Below are 20,609 nucleotides of genomic sequence, written 5' to 3'. Positions count from 1 at the left end.
GAGGAGATATGGGGATGTATGTATAGCTGATTCACTCTGTGATACAGCAGAAACTAACACACCATTGTAAAGCAATTATACTCCAGTAAAGATGTTAAAAAAAAAAACTCTTCTGTGCGAACAATCTATAACAATAATATGAGCTAAGACTTTAGTAAGTAGCCCTTGCTCTGTGGGCCAGGTGCTCTTACAAGGCTTTTGTGTACATTAACTTTTTAAATTCTTACAACAGCGATATGAGGCAGAAACTTTTATTATCCTCATTTTATAGATAAGGAAACTGAGGCAGTACTGGGACTGGACCCAGGGTTTCTGTTCTTCGCTGATACTGCATGCTATACTACTTTTATATAGTGGTTGCAGGGAAGTTCTTGTCTCTTTTCTGTTTGTTTGGACTGGCCAGGGATGTCCGTATTTCAGTTTACCACTGACCGATAAATAAGAATCAATCTGCAAGACTTCTTTAATTACTATTTATCATTTTTTTTCAGATTAAAAATATAATTTACTTTTCAGTTCCTAGAGATCTCTTTTCATCAGCTATACTCTTTTTTTAATTTTTATCTTATATTGGAGTTGATTTACAATGTTGTGTTAGTTTCAGGTGTACAGCAAAGTGATTCAGTTACACATATACACATATCTATTATTTTTCAAATTCTTTTCCCATTTAGGTTATTACAGAATATTGAGTAGGATTGCCTGTGCTATACAGTAGGTCCTTGTTGGTTATTTAGTTTAAATCTAGTAGTGGGTATCTGTTAATCCCAAACTCCCAATGTATCCCTCCCCCCTACCTTTCCCCTTTGGTAACCATAAGTTTGTTTTCTAAATCTGTGAGTCTGTATAGCTATATTCTTTATATATTATCATGGTCTACTTTTATACATAAATAAAGAGAAATGGGCAGTTGAACCAATCATTTGGATTACTGAAGCAAAAAAGTGTAAATCTATTGTTGAGGAAAGAAGGTTGAGATTTTGGATTGAGTTATGAAAATCAAAAGCGTGGATCCCATTCACACGATTCTATGTCAGCAAATCTTGGAGTCAAGATGCCTTGCTCTAAAAATATTTGCTATGTGATATTTTCCTTTAATTTTAACATTTTAATCATATGCATTTAAAATACGTTCTCAGAATGGAAAGGTTCTCGTTTTTCTTTCCAAATCTGGAAGCCAGAGAGTAGAAAGTGTTAGAGTTGAGAATTTTTGAATTAGGGAAGAGGAGGGAAAAAATAGTAAAATGACAGAGAAAAACAGGTTAGAGCATAAATCTGGCTAATAATTTTCAGCTAATTGATAGTTGGCTAAAACCTAGTGACTTATTCAAAAGACTCGTCTTTAGTAAGAAAGATTACAGAAACAAAGAACATTGAAGGCCTTGTCAAAACTGTTAAAGGAATTATCATGGACTGAGTACAGGCAGGCAGTGGGTGTCAGATACGCACAATATGAATCCCCTCTACTTTTTTGCCAACTTCTTTGGGTAGTCCCAAGATTCAGTTTTGTACACAGACCAGGAATGGTTAAAGGTAGACATTGGGGTTCCAAACATGGGAAATGCGCTACACCTGACACGGGAGCATCGGAGTCCTAATTCTGGCTTTATCACTTCGCGTTTGTGTTCCCTTGGGCAGACACAGACTTTCTCATTTGTAAAATAGTACGTGGCTGCCAACTCTATAAAATTGTTAGAAAGAAAGACAGAATGAACCACGACTTCAAGAACATGTTGAAAAACTGTTAGAGACAGGAAAAATAGAGGGCACTGTGGCAGAGCAGGTGTAGGCAGGGGAATGCCAACAGTAAAACGCAGTAGAGATTCATCCAAGTTCACTGAGATAAGTGGTTACTCTAGGCCAGCAGTTCAGTCCTGACTGCACATCCCCAGCGAATGTTTTGCAATATACTGATAACCTGCTGTTCACCTCCAGGGTTTCTGCTTTAAATGTTCTGGGGCTAGGCCCAGTTATAGATTCTTTTTTTGATAAAATTTTTGAGGTGGTCTGAAGAGCAATTAAGGTTAAAATCCCCGCTGTAGGGACCCTGGACAAAATTTGCAGTGTGGGCAAAACACACACATTGACCTTTTTAGTTTGAAAAATTAAAACTCTCCTCTTACAAATGGGTCTAATGTAAACGCAATTCATGAAGACACAGTGTTGACAAAAGGAGGCGATCTCTAATCAGAAATACTGATTTCGTACATATAGAAAATATCTTTCATAGTTGGAAGGTCCGAACTAAAATGAAATGGATGTACTTATTTAACTTTTAAGATAATTTTTCACATTAATGAACCTTGGAAGCCAGGTTCACAGAGTTCCGATTACTGAAAGGGCTTCGAAAGTGTGATATCACACATCATGAGAAAATATAATAACTCTGTTAAAAAGAGGGCCCGGGTAATAAAATTATCATAAGCCACTTGAATTCAGTTATCCTACAGAACATCTAGGGATTAAAAACTTCTATCCCTGTAGCCTCACAGTTTAAATTCAGTTCACTTAAATTTTTGCCCTGTTGCTAATGTATTATTTGAAAATTCAATTATATGTAAAATATAAAGGCGGCAATTTGAAAACTAAATGTATATCTGCTCTAGGATGTCTCAGTTTGCTGCTTAATTTGAATAATTTAGGGACTGTTAGAAAGTTGCTAAGAAGAATTAGCTTAAAAACATTTGGAGGCTTCCCTGGGCTTCCCTGGTGGTGCAGTGGTTGAGAGTCTGCCTGCCGATGCAGGGGACACGGGTTCGTGCCCCGGTCCGGGAAGATCCCACATGCCGCGGAGCGGCTGGGCCCGTGAGCCATGGCCACTGAGCCTGCGCGTCCGGAGCCTGTGCTCCGCAACGGGAGAGGCCACAACAGTGAGAAGCCCGCGTACCGCAAAAAGCAAAAAAAACAAAAACGTAGGAAAATTTTGTGCTTTTTATGTTCATCATTTTGTTTTTGTCCTTTCCACTTTTACACCTACTACTAATTTTCCTTTTTACTGTTATCTCCTTACAGACTTTCTATGAAATTTAAACATAAAAATGGGTTTTGGGGCTTCCCTGGTGGCGCAGTGGTTGAGAGTCCGCCTGCCGATGCAGGGGACGCGGGTTCGTGCCCCGGTCCGGGAAGATCCCACATGCCGCGGAGCGGCTGGGCCCGTGAGCCATGGCCACTGAGCCTGCGCGTCCGGAGCCTGTGCTCCGCAAAGGGAGAGGCCACAACAGTGAGAGGCCCACGTACCGCAACAACAACAACAACAGAAAAACATTTGGGACCATTTTCCGTCACATATAATGATGCTTAAAATAGAAAAGTGCTTGAGGTTATAAAGTTTTATGTTCTGGCCTCCCATGGACTTTAAAATAAAACTTCCCAATAAATAGCCATGATCCTGTTAACTGAGCAGAGGATGGGATTCTTTGGATGGAACCGTAGATTATCTCGCCCAATTTGCAGCGGAAGAAACCAAGGCCAGGAAACACTAAGTGGCATTCCCTGAACCACACAGTTCATTGGTGGCAGAATTTGGACAGATCTCTTAGCTCCTAGCCCTCCCTGCCTCGTTCTGGAGAAACCCCATAAACATTGATTAGATATTGTCTGGGATGGACCTTGGACTTGGCCACGTGGGGCTCGTTTCCATCTTATAAACGTACCTCAAGTCCTTGAGGGAATCCCTGGCTGATGTGTCTAATCTTTCGGCAGCTGTGCTTTAGGACGTCTCCTAGATTTTACTTGCGGTCCTTTGGATAGTCTTAAAGCATTCTTATGTTCTAGGGTTCAAATATTGGGGGGTATTGAGTCCGGCAGCATTCACAGCAGAAATGACATTAGCTACCAGGAGTTTAATCAACCAGTAGCCAAAAGGGGTTATGGTGAACTGCTATCCAAGTGAAAGTTCCAAGCATTATTAAGAGACTGATTCATATAGAATTTGACTCACTGTACATTTGATATCACCAATGGTCTCATAATTTTTAAAAAATATTTATTTTTAAAATTGTTTTAAATTTGGCTGTGCCGGGTCTTAGTTTCGGCATGCAAGATCTTCGTTGGGACACGCGGGATCTTCGTTGGGACACGCAGGATCTCCACTGGGGCATGTGGGGTCTAGTTCCCTGAACCAGGGGTCGCACCGGGGCCCCCTGCATTGGGAGTGCAGAGTCTTAACCCCTGGACCACCAGGAAGGTCCCTCATAATTTTAATACCCATATAAGCTAGAGTCAAATTCATCATGTCACTCTCTACATACTTTCAGATATATTACCCTGTTGTTTCATCTACTGCTTCTACTCAGCCTTCCAAACTCCCTACTCCCAAAGGAGGCTACATGCTAGCTATAACTATTCCAATACCCAAGTTGTTAACTCAACAGAATGGATTGTACTAGTAGACAAAGATAGAGAAACAGTAACCAGGCATAAAATGTGTTTTGCGGTTCTATGTGTGTAATAGAACCAGTAGTAAAGGCTTCATGGAGTATTTTATGTCTCACAAAGATGTGGGAAGAGAAATAGAAGTATGTCAGGGACAGTGTTTTAAACCTAAGTATTTAAAGGCATGATATTATTTTTAAAAATCAAACAGATCTTATCAGTAAATAATAAATTTGTAAGTGCTTTGATTCACAGATATCTAATAAAAATTAACCATTGAGTATGTCATGAGACTATCTGATATCCAAGAATTATTCCAAATTATACTTCTATCATTTGAGGCTTCAATAGTCTTTCATTCTTTTGTCTTCTAGACATGCTAGTTGTCTAACATGAATAATTAGACAATTATTTCTCTTCTTTTAAAATCCCTATTTTTAAACATCTTCTGAGGGGGAGATTCTATCAGGAACGTATTCCAGCCAAAAGAAGTTAGGCACTTATTCCAGACAAATAATTAGGCACTTATTCCAGCCAAAAGAGGTTAAAAACATCTTCAGAGAACAAGGGAGTTGGGATTCATACTCACGTCTTCTGTTTTCAGACTGACCTTTTAACCACTCCATGCTATAGCAGAATGAGCGTCCGCCGCCTCTTAGGAGCTTTGGGTAGAGGATGATTGACAGGCAATGAGCTCCTCTAGGCTCTGCCTGAGTCCAGTCCCTTGACAAAAGAACCAGCTACGCTAGGTTTTCATGTCACTATCTTGCGTGTTTTTGTCCATGATAGAATTGAGCCAGCTTTGAATAAGTTCTTTTGGTTCAGGGTTTCCCTCCGACAGAGATCAGGATGTGGGGTGGGAGCATGGCCCCAGAGGATTATTAGTAAGCTTATCTAAGCTTTATCTAACACTAATTATCTTCTGGACAAGTCTCCAAAGGCCTGTCTCAGATCCCAGTGAGAGGAGACTCTTACAGAAAGTCAGTTGACTAGGAACGATGTATCCATATAAAACCAGCCTTCATGGTCATATCGCATTGTTGCCTAGTAACAGAGTTACACCATGGAACTCAGGCTGAGTTGGAGGGCAGCTATGCCCTCAGGACAGAACATATTGCTGCAGGCCAGAGATCCTGGGTTCAGTTGAGCTGACGGGGCTACCGAGAGAAGCAACTGCTTTCAGCAGAATACAGTAGGACACACAGAGAGGTACTTGATGGTACGATAAAGGAAATGGAGGATAAGCGTTGGAAAAGATGGTGGTCATAATCAGGGAAAGAACCTGGCAACCTTCTTGAACTAGCGGAAGAAAATGTTACAACTCGAATTCCAGCTACTTTCACTCTTGGTCTAAGACAAGAAGTTTTTTCATGGTTGTTAGTCAGTTATGCTGTCCTGTTTGATGTGACCTGGGTTAATACAGTTTATGTATTTATTACATTAGTAACCTAAGGAGAGTTCATTATAGTTATTTGCAGAGTTCTTAACTGTTAGAAAATTTTGCATTCTATTATTAATATATTATTATTGATCTCTTAAAGCGAGGATTTGATATCATTGAAAAGGTTAAATGGTAGAAATCAACGAAATACAGCTGGACAATGGAAATCAGTGAAAATCCCTTTTCAAATAATCTGGGTAAATATTTGCCTGTAGGTTCCACCTTGAAGTTTGACCAGTTAAACTGGTTCTGGGACACTTTGCAGAGTTTGCTTTTAGGTACTATTGGATACCAAAGGATAATCTTATTATTTGCCTATCAAGAGCATTTTATTTTATTTTTGAATAGGAAAGCAACTTCCATAATCAGAGGAACTTCATAGCACACATTCAGTTCAAACAGCACCAGCAAGAGTTTCCTTAATTTTTTTGCCTCCTCCAGCAAAGACCATGACTCCTTTCTAGATCTTCAGACAGTATCGTGACCTCTTTTTGATATGTTATTAGTTTCTCTTTCAAATGACATTTTGAAGTTTGTTAACTTGTGAGTACAAGGGCTGTTTGAATGTCCTGAGGCCCTTCCTCCCTGTGGATCACAAAGCACTTCACAGAGACGGAGAGCTTATGATTTGCCCTCATATCAAAGACAGCCCTGCCGTTGATGTGGAGAGTGTGGAGATGTGGTAGTCGCCCAGCTTCTACCTACTGGTCTCGACCCTTAGGTTTTCCCTTAGTAAGTGACATAAGCTATATTTTAAAACTTCAAATCTGCTTCCTTCTCTCCCCGAACATCCTGAACCCAGTAGACTGGAAGATTATGAACCAGAACCTATCTTTTTCACCACTTATGGACCCATAGGATAATATCATCGAATCATTTTAAAAAGTGCTTCCCGGGGCTTCCCTGGTGGCGCAGTGGTTGAGAGTACGCCTGCTGATGCAGGGGACATGGGTTCGTGCCCCGGTCCGGGAAGATCCCACGTGCCGCGGAGCGGCTGAGCCCGTGAGCCATGGCCACTGAGCCTGCGCGTCCGGAGCCTGTGCTCCGCAACGGGAGAGGCCACAACAGTGAGAGACCCGCGTACTGCAAAAAAAAAAAAAAAAAGTGCTTCCCAGTGACTTCCCCATCCCACCTTCATGATCCATTGTTTAAAGATGAAAATTTTACAAATGAAATCATAAGCTTGGTAAGGCCATTATGGCCAATGTCAGAGAGTTGAACTATCTGCTCAACTCTGTAAAATTTCAGAAATATTTATGTGACATGTTATAAGAAGGCCCTGCTGGTGGAATCCATGACAAAGCCCTCCGCTGATGCTCACGACTAAACCAAATTTAGTGCATTTTGTGGCCCAGAAAATGATCCTATTCAGGGACACTGGCTTTGTAAATCCTTTAGAAATTAAAGGAACAATTCCCAATACAAATGTCGTTCTCAGTGTCAATGCACTCAATAAAACCCAAGACCAGCCCATGGCAGAAAACCCACAGGACACGCTTAGAGCGTCACTCGTGACTCAGCTCAGAAGGGTTGGATTAGCAGCCGGCTTGAAACCAGAGTCTAGCTTGTGGAATGGAAACTTCTGCAAAAGAGGAAGGGCCCCTTGAGAGAGTATGGCATTCAGAAAACTTTAGAATAAAGTCTGAAAAATTAAACAGTGATATACAGCACCTGCCATTTGGTGATTTTGATCGTTCACATATTCATATTCAGAGGGTCCCGACTTGATGCCTCTATATATGTGCAATATTTGGAAACATATGCATTAAATAGTAGAATAATAGACGTACACAGTCGCGTTCATTGAGTTCTTATCACACTTGCTCTTAATGCATCACCTGTATGACTCTATGTCTTCCTCACGACAACATTAAGAGGAGGGGGCTGCCATGAACCCCATTTTACCTATGCAGAAATGTATTTACTCGAGGTACAGCTGGGTTTTGAATTTGGACATGCTGATTCCAATCTGTGGTTTCCCGCTATCTCATATAATTCATCAATTCATTTCACAAAGAGCTCTGAAGTACCTGTTGCACTGTCTGGAGCTTACCGTCTAGTGGAGAGGAAAATAAATGCTAAACAAGTACATGAGCTCATGTTAGGAGATTGTAACTACAGGAAGAGAAGAGAAATGATAAAGGGTTGGAGAGTGAAGGAGAGAAGGCGGTTTTATAAAAGGTTGTCAGAGAAGCCCTCTCTGAGGAGGGGAGATGTGTGCTAAGATTTGAATGAGGGAGCCAGCCAAGGGGATATTTTCGGGGACAGCAGAGAGCCAGAGTGGCTGGAATACCATGGGCAAGAAGGGCGGGGCAGGGGAGACAGAAAACGAGTGGCGGCTGGGGGCAGGTCACCTGGTTATGGTCTAGTGTTCAGTGCCGCCTTCACAAAGGTTTATAAGCCATCATAGCTACGATGAGTAACCCTGATGTACATCATTCAAGATTTTCACGATCATTCAGTTGGTGAGGCCTTCTCGTGTTATAACAGGAGGATTACCAGTGTGAATCTCTGCAACGGGAACTGGTTTACTAGCTGGGTTCAAGATTTGAGGCGTCTCATATTGGATGTTTCACTGCGGGAAATTGGGGTGACCGATCGTGCCTGCTAGCCTGGGACTACCCCAGTTTTAGCACTGGAAGTGTTCCATCCTGGGAAACCCCTCAGACTAGGACAAATTAGGATGGTTGGTCACTGTCTAACAGAGTTCTCAAAGGGTTTCTCAGGAAATGGTTGCTTGAGGGAGAAACAGTGACATGCCATCTGGCCTCTGGCAGTGCCCCAAATCACTTGTCAGGCGTGGTTATGAGGCAGGGCACAGATGGGCCCCCAGGGCAAACGGTTTGAGTTCGTTCCTTGTGGACCGATACTCCGAGACCGGGAATAACAGGACAACTGAGAGAGGAGGCTGGGCCCTGCCCAGATAGAAGATAAGAGACCACATATTCTTCATTCTTGAAGTCAGGAGACCTCCCTGACTACACATGTGCAGAAAGGCTCTTTGGAGGTCAAATAGGGAGTGATGCCAAATGATGCTCACTTACCCATAGGCCTCTTCCGTAGAATCCATCTTGGCTAAGAGATGCGCGTGCACACACGTGAAGATCCTGAGATACACCAAATGTGGACTTTGAACCAGGCAAATCAAAATGATTGACCAAAGGAAACATGGAAGAAATGCCCCATAAAAGTGATTCAAACTGTCACGAGAGCACGACTCTCTCTCTGAGCCCGCCCGTGTGTCTATCCCCACATACTCTTTGCTTTCTAATAAATACTTCACTTGTTTCACTACTTTCCGTCTTTGTGGGAATTCTTTTCTGCAAAGCCAAAGGGCCAGGGCCTTGTCGCTGACCACGGGTCCAGTAGTTAGGATTCGGTGCTCTCACCGCCGTGACCCGACCTCAATCACTGGCCGGGGAACCGAAACCCTGCTTCACGCCGCTACAGGCTGAGGCCACCAGAGATCAATTATACCTTTTATTCTGTAGATAAATGGTAAAGTAGAAATAAAATAGAGACTTGCAAATGTCCTTCTAAGTTTATGAAAAATAAACTTCCCCAATTTCCCTATTGTTAAACGACTTAACTTTAGTATGTATATTATAAGCAGTGCATTCAAGTATCTAGAATCACTTTCAGAGATAGCCTCAGCATTCTAGAAAAGGAGAAATATTTCTGATCACATTTTCCAACTGTAGAGCAGTAAAACTAGAAAAGAAAAATGAAGGTAACAGCTTATATTTCAACAGGTTAAAGGGAAAAATAGATGAATATCTCAGTTGGTGCTATGAAGACATCTGCTCCAATTCGAACGTATTCCTGACGTTTAAGAAAACTATTCCTGAAAATTTTTTTAAAAAATTGTAAGTAGGACCAAACTTCCATAGAAAACAAACTAACATCTGTTGGAAACCAATACAAAGCAACCTAAATTTCATCATTATGAAATTGGGAAGATTATCCAAATAATAAACTCTAGCATTAAACCTCACGATACAAATAATTTTTGACATGAAAAATGCTTACCATATGATGTTAAGTGAAAGAAGTTAGATACCAAATGTAGATGCAATATGAAATTTACTATATTAAAGGACAGCAAAAATAAACAAAGCCCCCAAATAATTACTTTAAAAAGGTTCTGTGAAGGCATGCTAATGCTTGAGCCATGGTTATTTGTGTGTGGAACTTACACTTTTTAATATATTCTGCAATGTACCCCTACTGTTCTTAAAATCTGGAAAATAAAATTAGGAGAAGAATTTTAAGAAACCATTCTGGGTTTGTGCTGGGACTTCCAAGCAAATGCAAGCTACTGCTAAAGGGACAAGAATTATCAAATCGCAGATGAAAATTGACTCCTGTCCCAAATAGCTAAGGCAAAAAGCTCTAATAGCAAGAGTTTTGTCTTGATGTGGCATTGGAATGGAGGAAATGAAATACATCTTTATTGGAATAAAACATAAGGAATCTGGAGAGTAAATCTGGTCCTTGAAAGTTATTTGAGAGTAAACTCAGCCACTCGGTTGGGGGAACAGTCACAGCAAGGAGAAGGAAGACAGACCTTGGAAGACCCACCACTGCACATCACACACATTCACTTTAGAGAAACTAATGGGTTAGCCATGGCTTGTTAAAATGGGTGGCTCTGGGATTTGCCAGAGGCCTTTGTGATTCAGTTTTAAATGACCCTTTCTTTCTTTAAATGATTGTTCTTTGTTCATTGTAGTTCTCTCTATTTACATATGAAGGTAAGCAGGGTGTGGAGAGAGATGTGGTCCTTACCCAGAACATTATAGCTCCTTCTTCTCCCCCTCCCTTTCTCTCTCTCTTTGGTTTCTATTTATTTCCTTTGTCCTTTAGTGAGACAGAATTTCCTCATTGAAATACTGTTACAAAAAATACATCACTCTTTTAGATTATTTTATAAACGTTCATACAATTTCATGTTCACTGTCTTGTATCTCCTTAGTAATTTATGAATTGAATTGGTATTATTTAAGCTTTTGAAAGCTACACAGCTGTGGCTAGGTAACAACTGACTGGCATATCTGCAGTGTGAATGAGGAAGAATTCTAACTCCCACTAAGGCTCTCGGTTCCCCAAATAGTTCTGTCTGCTGTAGTGTAATGCCTTTGGGGTGTGATTCCTTAAGACCTGAGAAATGAAATACGATCAATTAGGAAGTGTCCCTATTTAAAACAAACAGAGCAAATACTCACATATCTTATGCATACGTTAGACAATTTTAAAAAGTCGATCACTTGTTTCAATGGAGTGAAACAGACTTTGAGGTCTTACCTCTACACCAGGTTGGAAGAAGGTGCCTACTTGGGCTATTTTGGGAGTTATGTGTAATTTTGGAGTTTCAATATTATTTCAGAACTTTCAGGGTGTAATTCTTTTTCTTGAAGGATACTGGGTCCTTTTTTTTGTTTTTCCTTCATTCATTAGAAAAAAATTACAAATATTGTACCAGATGCCTTCCAATCAATAGTGAACAGTCTCATGAACGTGCATTTCCTGCCCTCCTTGTTTCCCCAAAGGAAAGCAGTTATAATCTTATATAACATTCTACAAAATTTAAGTTCTTGGCTTTATTATCATTTTATGTCTCATGTGTCCATTTACATTTTAATAAATGCAAAACAGTGTGCATTTCTTGGGTTGTCTCCGCGGATACGTTTTCTTTCCTTGTGTTGTTTTGCATTGATTTAGCACCTCTTCTCTGAGCAGTTCGTGCTGTCATACGTTGTGTCTTTAAGCAATGGCATTATCATGCAGAAGAATCACGTTTCCATTAATGCCTAAGTCATTATTTGAAAGGATAATTATAATAATTTTTCATGAGACTCTTTACCTTCCTGGGAGGCAAGGGAGAGGCATGTTAGATGATTCCTTCTCAGCAGCTCAGGACAGGAAAATGGACATATTTGAAGTTTGGTGCCTTTCCATGTCCCTAGGTAGAGAAAAACATGGAGTGACTAGCAATTCTGACCCAGTGGTGACAAGTGACGTGTTTCCTGCTCAGGATGGTTTCCCTGATTTCAAGGCATGTCACGGAGTTAGACTGCTCTGGAATCTTCATTCCTGGGGAAGCCACTTTGGCCCTGGGTATCACCATTTTCTCTTTTAAAAAGCAACTGACACATTGAACAGAGATGACCTGCAGACTCTAGTCATAAACGTGGTCTGCGGGATGAGATTTTCCCATCACTGTGAAAAGTTAGGCAGGCTCCATGTCATTTCTGGTCACTCTTGGTCGATATGGTTTTCTGGTAACTTCAGGTCACAGACAACTGTCTCAGTTTAGCAATTTTACTGTCAGTTGCCTGTGTTAATAAAAACTTTAATTTTGAGTTAAAGTTGACTCTTCTTCCTGTCTGGAAGCTCTGTGGGAAGCCTGAATTTGAGTGGGAGTGGGAGAGATTTATTACCTAATCTTCTTCTCCTCCTTCCTTCTCCAACTCACGCATAGAACTTTCTGGCTCTTCAGAATTTGGGGGTGGAGAGGAAGAAGAGGTAAGAAAGGCAGCAATGGTGTTATGTCATGGCTCCCCGTGTGGTGATCTAGCATCTCGACAGGTGAGGTGTTCATAGCTGACAACTTGACAGATGTTTACAGTTGACTCTCTTGTTGGGGGCTTTTGTGAGTTTTCCACACTTTTCTGCAAGATCTCAAGCAGGGATCAGCTTCCTCTTTGCCGTATGATTTGTAAATGTGTCTTTTTCTGGTAGCAAACGATCCCTTATTACTTTGTGGCACAAGCTATGAAGTTTATTCGGTGATGATAAATGTGTGATAATCAACTGAAGACAAGGAAACAGTACGTTAAACCAGGCTGGTTAGTCAATCTAGGGAAAGAGTTTATACTCATAGGACATATGGGATAGAAGAAAGTACAGATCAACACAATGTTAAGATAATATTGATATTGCAAGTGGACAGGAACAGAAATGATGGGGTTGAAGTCATCCACAAGGGGAAAGAAAGCAGAGCATAAAGATAGGTGTTGCGTTGCCAAATAAAAAGAGAATCTGCATGGGACGTTAGGGTTGTCTGTGAATCAGAAATTGTGCAAATGTAAAAGAGGAAGTTATACAAGAATACTGTATTTGTGGCTAGGCAGAAAATAATTTCACAACAACATATGACCCAGCAGGATTAAACAGCTCACAGTAACTTTGCCCAAATGCTTCTAAGAACTTAGGTCGTCCATAAAACAGGGAAGAAAAGGAACCAGTGGGCATCATTATTCTTTTATAAGAGAAGTTTTATATGCTTCTTTTAAAAGAATGGAAGTATGTTATAAACAGAAATTAAATGGTTGAAATAAGAGTTTAATTTAAAGGCAATAAGACCACTAATATGCTCACTAAACATTAGCTGGCTGGTAGGAACCTATTTAATGAGATTTACCAACCACTAAAACCACCATGTCTATCTGTTAAGTACCTGTTAAATAGCAATAATTTTGTTTGTTATGGAAAATTCAGTTAAACTATTTCCACACAGTAGGAAAGCTACAAATAATAATCATAAGTAATATTTATTGAGTGTTTATTCCATGCCAGGCACTGTGCTATAGATCTGCTGAACGTGATCTCCTTCAGGACTCCCGGGCTTTCAGGTCACTGTTATTGCGTGCTCATTCACAGTTGGGGAAACTGAGGCCTGGGAAGTGTCATTAACTCGCCTAAGGTCATGCAGCTGGTCAGTGGTGTGAGGCTTGCACTCGGACAGTCTGACTCCAAAACCCAGAGGCACCTGTCGTAAAGTGTCCAGGAGTCTCAGGGAAGTAAATAAAGTGTAGAGGTAGAATTGTAGAGTGCAACAGCTCTTGTACTAGTGACAAAAGAAATGGGTCCATGCCAGTTCAACCACAGGCATGAGGAGGCTACACAGTGCATCATGTGATATGATCTTTACCCATGGGGTGGGTGTATAAGTGGTCATGTTACCAGCCTTACCAGCTACAGGCTGGGTGATCTGATTTTCAGCCCAGACATTTCTGTGGTCTTTATCACACTAATGGTAGGAGTCAGATCATGATCTGTTGAAGGCAGTGCAAGGGACTCGTCTGTTATGAGCCCTCACTATCATGTCTCCTCATAGCTTCAGTCAGCTCAAGAACTGGAGACAGGAAAGCAGGGCTCCTGTAGTTTCAACCCTCCTAACTCTTTCTTTGTCTCAAGTTTTTTATTCTTTCATCAGTGGCCATCTCTTTATCTTTCACTTGGCTAAATTGTGGACTATGCCCGCAGGTTAAGAATTGCATCGTCTGTACCTCAATACGCTGCCAACCACACTGTTACCTTTTACAACTAAACAATGACCTTAGTAACAATATACGCGAGAGCTTCTTAACTTTAACTGAACATATTAACCTTAATGGAGCAACTACTTTTAAGGAAGTAATTATGCACGTCTGGAAAAGATGTAGCAAGACCATTATGTAAGAAACTCAGCTAAATATATTCGGCTGAAATAAAACACATAATTCCAGAAATAGTATATAGTGGATGATACCAGAGAGTTAGAGCACAGGGCACGTAGACAGTATCCTGCGTTAGCAATTCCAAAGTCACTCTTTGCAAACTCATTCCACTGACTGCGTAACGTCAAAGTTTGAAGAAACCTCTTTGCATGGGATCTGTATTTTCTCGGTATAACTTTTGGTTATTTCTTCTTGGACTACCTGCCCAGAAGGGAAAAACAGCTGACTCTTGAAAGAACCCTTCCATTGGCCTGAAGACTCTTATTGATCAAGTTTATACTTCTTTCTCTAAGCTAAATACCTGTTGTTATTCATAGTTTCTGGTAAACTTGTTTGCCACATGCATGGGTAGGCTGCGTAATGCGCATTAGGTGTGCATATAAGTGTCCATGTTACTAATATTTTCTACCACCTGGAATATTCTGACTTAATGAGGTTTTCTACCCTAGCGTTTTATTTCCCAATTTTCATAAATCCAACAGCAGGTGATGTTAGAGAACTGAAACAGTGGTGATGATAGAACTAAAACAGATCTCTCAAAAATGAATAAGGTTTCCCTTTTTCCAGTGCAGACTGATGCATGTTTTAGTAGATCTAGTTGATTACCGTCCACAAGCTTTATGCTTACTCTCTACAGCTTCACTGTCTAATGAGGTCGTTACTAGCCAACCATGACTAGTGAAGTTTAAACCAATTAAAATAAAACAAAATAAAAATTTCAGTTCTTCAGTCACAGTAGCCACATCTCACGGACTCGGTAGCTATATGGTAGCTAATGGCTACCATATTGGACAATGTAGGTCTGGAACATTTTCAACATTGCAGAAAGTGCTAATGGATGGTGTCCCTTAGTGTAGAGCACCCCTGATCGCCAGCCTACACATTCATAATGGCACAGAAAAGTACCTTTCAGAGATTTGTGACAATACTCTTGTTGAGTGCATCGTAAAAGAATCTTGGAGTTAGTGAAATAATTTTTACCCCATACACTTATTTTTAGCAGGAGGACAGGACTTAACACAAGAGGGACTCAGGAATCCTCTGTCTGGTCTCAGAAAATGCTCCTCTTTAGCTATGTGGCTGCTGGTTCATATGATATTTCTGTCACTAGGAATTAGGAAAAAGCCATTGAGTTTCTCACTATTTTTTTTTTAAGTCCTCTTCCTCTTTTTCTTGATGAGTCTGGCTAATGGTTTATCAATTTTGTTTATCTTCTCAAAGAACCAGCTTTTAGTTTTATTGATCTTTGCTATTGTTTTCTTTATTTCTATTTCATTTATTTCTGCTCTAATCTTTATGATTTCTTTCCTTCTGCTAACTTTAGGTTTTGTTTGTTCTTCTTTCTCTAGTCCCTTTAGGTGTAAGGTTAGATTGTTTATTTGAGATTTTTCTTGTTTCTTGAGGTAGGCTTGTATAGCTAAAAACATCCCTCATAGAACTGCCTTTGCTGCATCCCATAGGTTTTGGATCATCGTGTTTTCAGTGTCATTTGTCTCTAGATATTTTTTAATTTCCTCTTTGATTTCTTCAATGATCTCTTGGTTATTTAGTAATGGATTGTTTAGCCTCCATGTGTTTGTGTTTTTTACATTTTTCTCCCTGTAATTGATTTCTAATCTCATACCGTTGTGGTCACAAAAGATGGTTTCTGAAAGATTGATATGATTTCAATTTTCTTAAATTTACTGAGGCTTGATTTGTGACCCAAGATGTGATCTATCCTGGAGAATGTTCCATGTGCACTTGAGAACAAAGTGTAATCTGCTGTTTTTGGATGGAGTGTCCTATAAATATCAATTAAATCTATCTGGTCTATTGTGTCATTTAAAGCTTCTGTTTCTTTATTTATTTTCATTTTGGATGATCTGTCCATTGGTGTAAGTGAGGTGTTAAAGTCCCCCACTATTATTGTGTTACTGTTGATTTCCTCTTTTGTAGCTGTTAGCAGTTGCCTTGTGTATTGAGGTGCTCCTATGTTGGGTGCATATATATTTATAATTGTTATAGCTTCTTCTTGGATTGATCCCTTGATCATTATGTAGTGTCCTTCCTTGTCTCTTTTAACATTCTTTATTTTAAAGTCTATTTTATCTGATATGAGTATTGCTACTCCAGCTTCCTTTTGATTTCCATTTGCATGGAATATCTTTTTCCATTCCCTCACTTTCAGTCTGTATGTGTCCCTAGGTCTGAAGTGGGTCTCTTGTAGACAGCATATATATGGGTCTTGTTTTTGGATCCATTCAGCAAGCCTGTGTCTTTTGGTTGGAGCATTTAATCCATTCACGTTTAAGGTAATTATCAATATGTATGTTCTGATGACCATTTTCTTAATTGTTTTGGGTTTGTTTCTGTAGGTCCTTTTCTTCTCTTGTGTTTCCCACTTAGAGAAGTTCCTTTAGCATTTATTGTAGAGCTGGTTTGTTGGTGCTGAATTCTCTTAGCTTTTGCTTGTCTGTAAAACTTTTGATTTCTCCATGGAATCTGAATGAGATCCTTGCTGGGTAGAGTAATCTTGGTTGTAGGTTCTTCCCTTTCATCACTTTAAGTATATCATGCCACTCCCTTCTGACTTGTAGAGTTTCTGCTGAGAAATCAGCTGTTAAACTTATGGGAGTTCCCTTGTATGTTACTTGTCATTTTTCCCTTGCTGCTTTCAATAATTCTTCTGTCTTTAATTTTTGCCAATTTGATTACTATGTGTCTCGGCATGTTTCTCCCTGGGTTTATCCTGTATGGGACTCTCTGCACTTCCTGGACTTGGGTGGCTATTTCCTTTCCCATGTTAGGGAGGTTTTCAACTATAATCTCTTCAAATATTTTCTCGGGTCCTTTCTCTCTCTCTTCTCCTTCTGGGACCCCTATAATGTGAATGTTGTTGCGTTTAATATTGCCCCAGAGGTCTCTTAAGCTGTCTTCATTTCTTTTCATTGTTTTTTCTTTATTCTGTTCCTCAGCAGTGAATTCCACCATTCTGTCTTCCGGATCACTTATACGTTCTTCTGCCTCAGTTATTCTGCTATTGATTCCCTCTAGTGTATTTTTCATTTCAGTTATTGTGTTGTTCATCTCTGTTTGTTTGTTCTTTAATTCTTCTAGGTCTTTGTTAAACATTTCTTGCATCTTCTTGATCTTTGCCTCCATTCTTTTTCCGAGGTCCTGGATCATCTTCACTATCATTATTCTGAATTCTTTTTCTGGAAGGTTGCCTATCTCCACTTCATTTAGTTGTTTTTCTGGGGTTTTATCTTGTTCCTTCATCTGGTACATAACACTCTGCCTTTTCATCTTGTCTATCTTTCTGTGAATGTGGTTTTTGTTCCACAGGCTACAGGATTGTTGTTCTTCTTGCTTCTCTCAGTATTCTTGCTTTATATTTTCATCATTCATTTTTTTAAAAAAGATAAATTCATTTGGCTGCATTGGGTCTTCATTGCTACGCGTGGGCTTTCTCTAGTTGCAGCAAGCAGGGACTACTCTTTGTTGTGGCATGCGAGCTTCTCATTGCGCTGGCTTCTCTCGTTGTGGAGCAGGGGCTCTAGGCATGCAGGCTTCAGTAGTTGTGGCTTGCAGGCTCTAGAGCTCAGGCTCAGTACTTGTGACACGTGGGCTTAGTTGCTCCGCGGCATGTGGGATCTTCCCGGACCAGGGCTTGAACCAGTGTCCCCTGCATTGGCAAGCGGATTCTTAACCACTGCACCACCAGGGAAGCCCTTATCATTCATTTTCTGGTGAAGTACTTTCCCAAATTGTACTAGAGAACATCACGACTTCTGTAATAAGGTAGCTTGATGTCGTTTATAGGTCAACTAAACCAAGTTCTAGGTTCTTAAGCTGATTTCTATGGTGTTAACCCGTTGAAATGCATCAAACAGTGGAGGTTTGCAGGTTCTGAGGTATAACATAATATTAACAGAGAATGACTTCAGTGTTTTTGCTTCCTCTTTCCTGTATGTATGTGTTCATCTCAATGTTTTATTTTAAAAGTAAATGTTAAAACTGTTTATAGGCGCTTTTCCCCTTCCTGTATTTGGTGACATGGCCCCCACTGGTACCACGGCAGGCTCTGTACTGATCATGATATTAAGATGAAAAGATCATATGAGCAATTGGAAGGAAAATGGAAGCGATTGTTTGTCAAGTTTCTGAGATTTCAGGCTCAAGTATTTTTTTTCTTTTTTGACCTTGGCCTCAAATGAGCTTCCTTTTATAATTAGTAAATGATTCGGACCTGAATATATTGCTGGTACTCAAAAACATTCTACTCAAGAGGGACTTAATTGTTTCAAAGATTATATTTAGGGGGGAAGAATTGTAAAATGATATAGATCTTTGATGTGACTAATGTTAGGGATTTATTTAAACCCCTTAAATTTTTTTCTCTGCAAAGATACGGTTCTCCTTCAGAGCCTCAGCTACTGTTTACATCTGGCTAAAGAGTGGTTGCCTCCGGGATCCCAGCAGGGTGAAAAGATGGAGTGGCCCAGGGCAGGAGCTTCGCGCATTACATTATCACCTGTCGCTGCATCTTACATGCTTTGTAAGAACAGTGGCCCTCCCCATTCAGGTCAAGAACTTGATCACCAGCCAGGTGCCCAGCAGCTTGTTTGACCTCATTAAAACTGAGCGATCATGTTAACGTTTGGGGCGGAGGCCAAACCTCTCAGAGCTGTTTAAAATTTCTGAGGATATTATCATAGGATTTGGTTTCTGATCTTTTCGTAGTATTTTCTAGTGGATCTGTCTGAATAGAAATAGACTAAGAGGGAATTAGATCTGGAAATTGGAATTAAAAAGCAAAACGTGCTGCAAAAAATACAGCCAACACATGGCTACTTAGGTCATTTTTTTTTCCCTCTAAAAACAATTTGGGATGTAAAAACCTAGAAAATAGAATACTTAAAAATTATAGCTAAATGGGAACATGTGAACTATAAAAGTATAATGGCAGGGCTTCCCTGGTGGCGCAGTGGTTGAGAGTCCGCCTGCCGATGCAGGGGACACGGGTTCGTGCCCCGGTCCGGGAAGATCCCACATGCCGCGGAGCAGCTGGGTCCGTGAGCCATGGCCGCTGAGCCTGCGCATCCGGAGCCTGTGCTCCGCAACGGGAGAGGCTACAACAATGAGAGGCCCGCGTACCGCAAAAAAAAAAAAAGTATAATGGCATTTGCCGGCCAGAGAGACAAATAATTATAGTTGTTTTTATTGTCAGGAAGTAGTTTCTACCTGAAACTATGCTAATTCAGTGATGACCTCTGCTTCCACGCCTATCCTGCTGAAGGGCAAAAAAGTAAATTTAGATCACATAGGAAGTGTGGCACAGGATAACAGTGCAATTTCTAGTGGCTTTGTCAAGGTCACGTGGGATCAGATTTTCTGAAATTTGCAGATTTTCTTGGACAAATATCCAACCTATATCTATGAAGGATAAAGTTTTTACTTCTAGTTGAATTATTTCCTGCCAAAGGACATGCTTCCACCATTGCTTGGGGTCAAGTAACCTTCCCTACTCAGTGGTCCTGTCAAGTCGGTACAAATGCCTCCACTAATTGGTGTCCTGCCCTGTTGTCCTCATGCTGAGTTCAGCATGAAGCCAGTCTCTCTAAAAGAACGGGCAGAGTGTGATGAAAGCCCTGTGATGTTATGGAGCACAGATATGCGGTGCCTGAATGTGTTTGTTCAGTCAGCGTGGACACTTTTCAAACACAAATAATACAGTTAATCAATTTGATTGTTATTTTTGACTTTCATAGACATGATATGTACAGCACTGTGCTCTTGCAGATAGCTAACTATTAGCCATCAATGATTCTAGGACTAATCCTTCTTTCTTAAAACTATTACCAGCCATGGAGATAGTCAGAAGGAAAGAAAACTAAGTCTGAATCCCCACTGCCAGCTGACATCTTATGCTCGCAGTTGGGTCCTTTTGGGCACCATCTTTGTAACTTCATTTTATATTTTTACTTCATTCTCCTTGGTTACAAAATTATGATTTGGGACTAGAAGTTGACTAATATCCTTCTTATATTGAAAGTATATGATTATATGACATAACTGGGCCAAAGGATGGAAGTGAGGATTAATGAAATAAATAGTAGCTGTGCTCTTTTTTTTTGTGGTACGTGGGCCTCTCACTGCTGTGGCCTCTCCCGTTGCGGAGCACAGGCTCCGGACGCGCAGGCTCAGCGGCCATGGCTCACGGGCCTAGCCACTCCGCGGCACGTGGGATCTTCCCGGACCGGGGCACGAACCCGTGTCCCCTTCATCGGCAGGCGGACTCTCAACCACTG

Source organism: Delphinus delphis, chromosome 5, assembly GCF_949987515.2.
Source record: "Delphinus delphis chromosome 5, mDelDel1.2, whole genome shotgun sequence".
Taxonomy (NCBI): domain Eukaryota; kingdom Metazoa; phylum Chordata; class Mammalia; order Artiodactyla; family Delphinidae; genus Delphinus; species Delphinus delphis.
Note: the sequence above shows the minus strand (reverse complement) of the source record.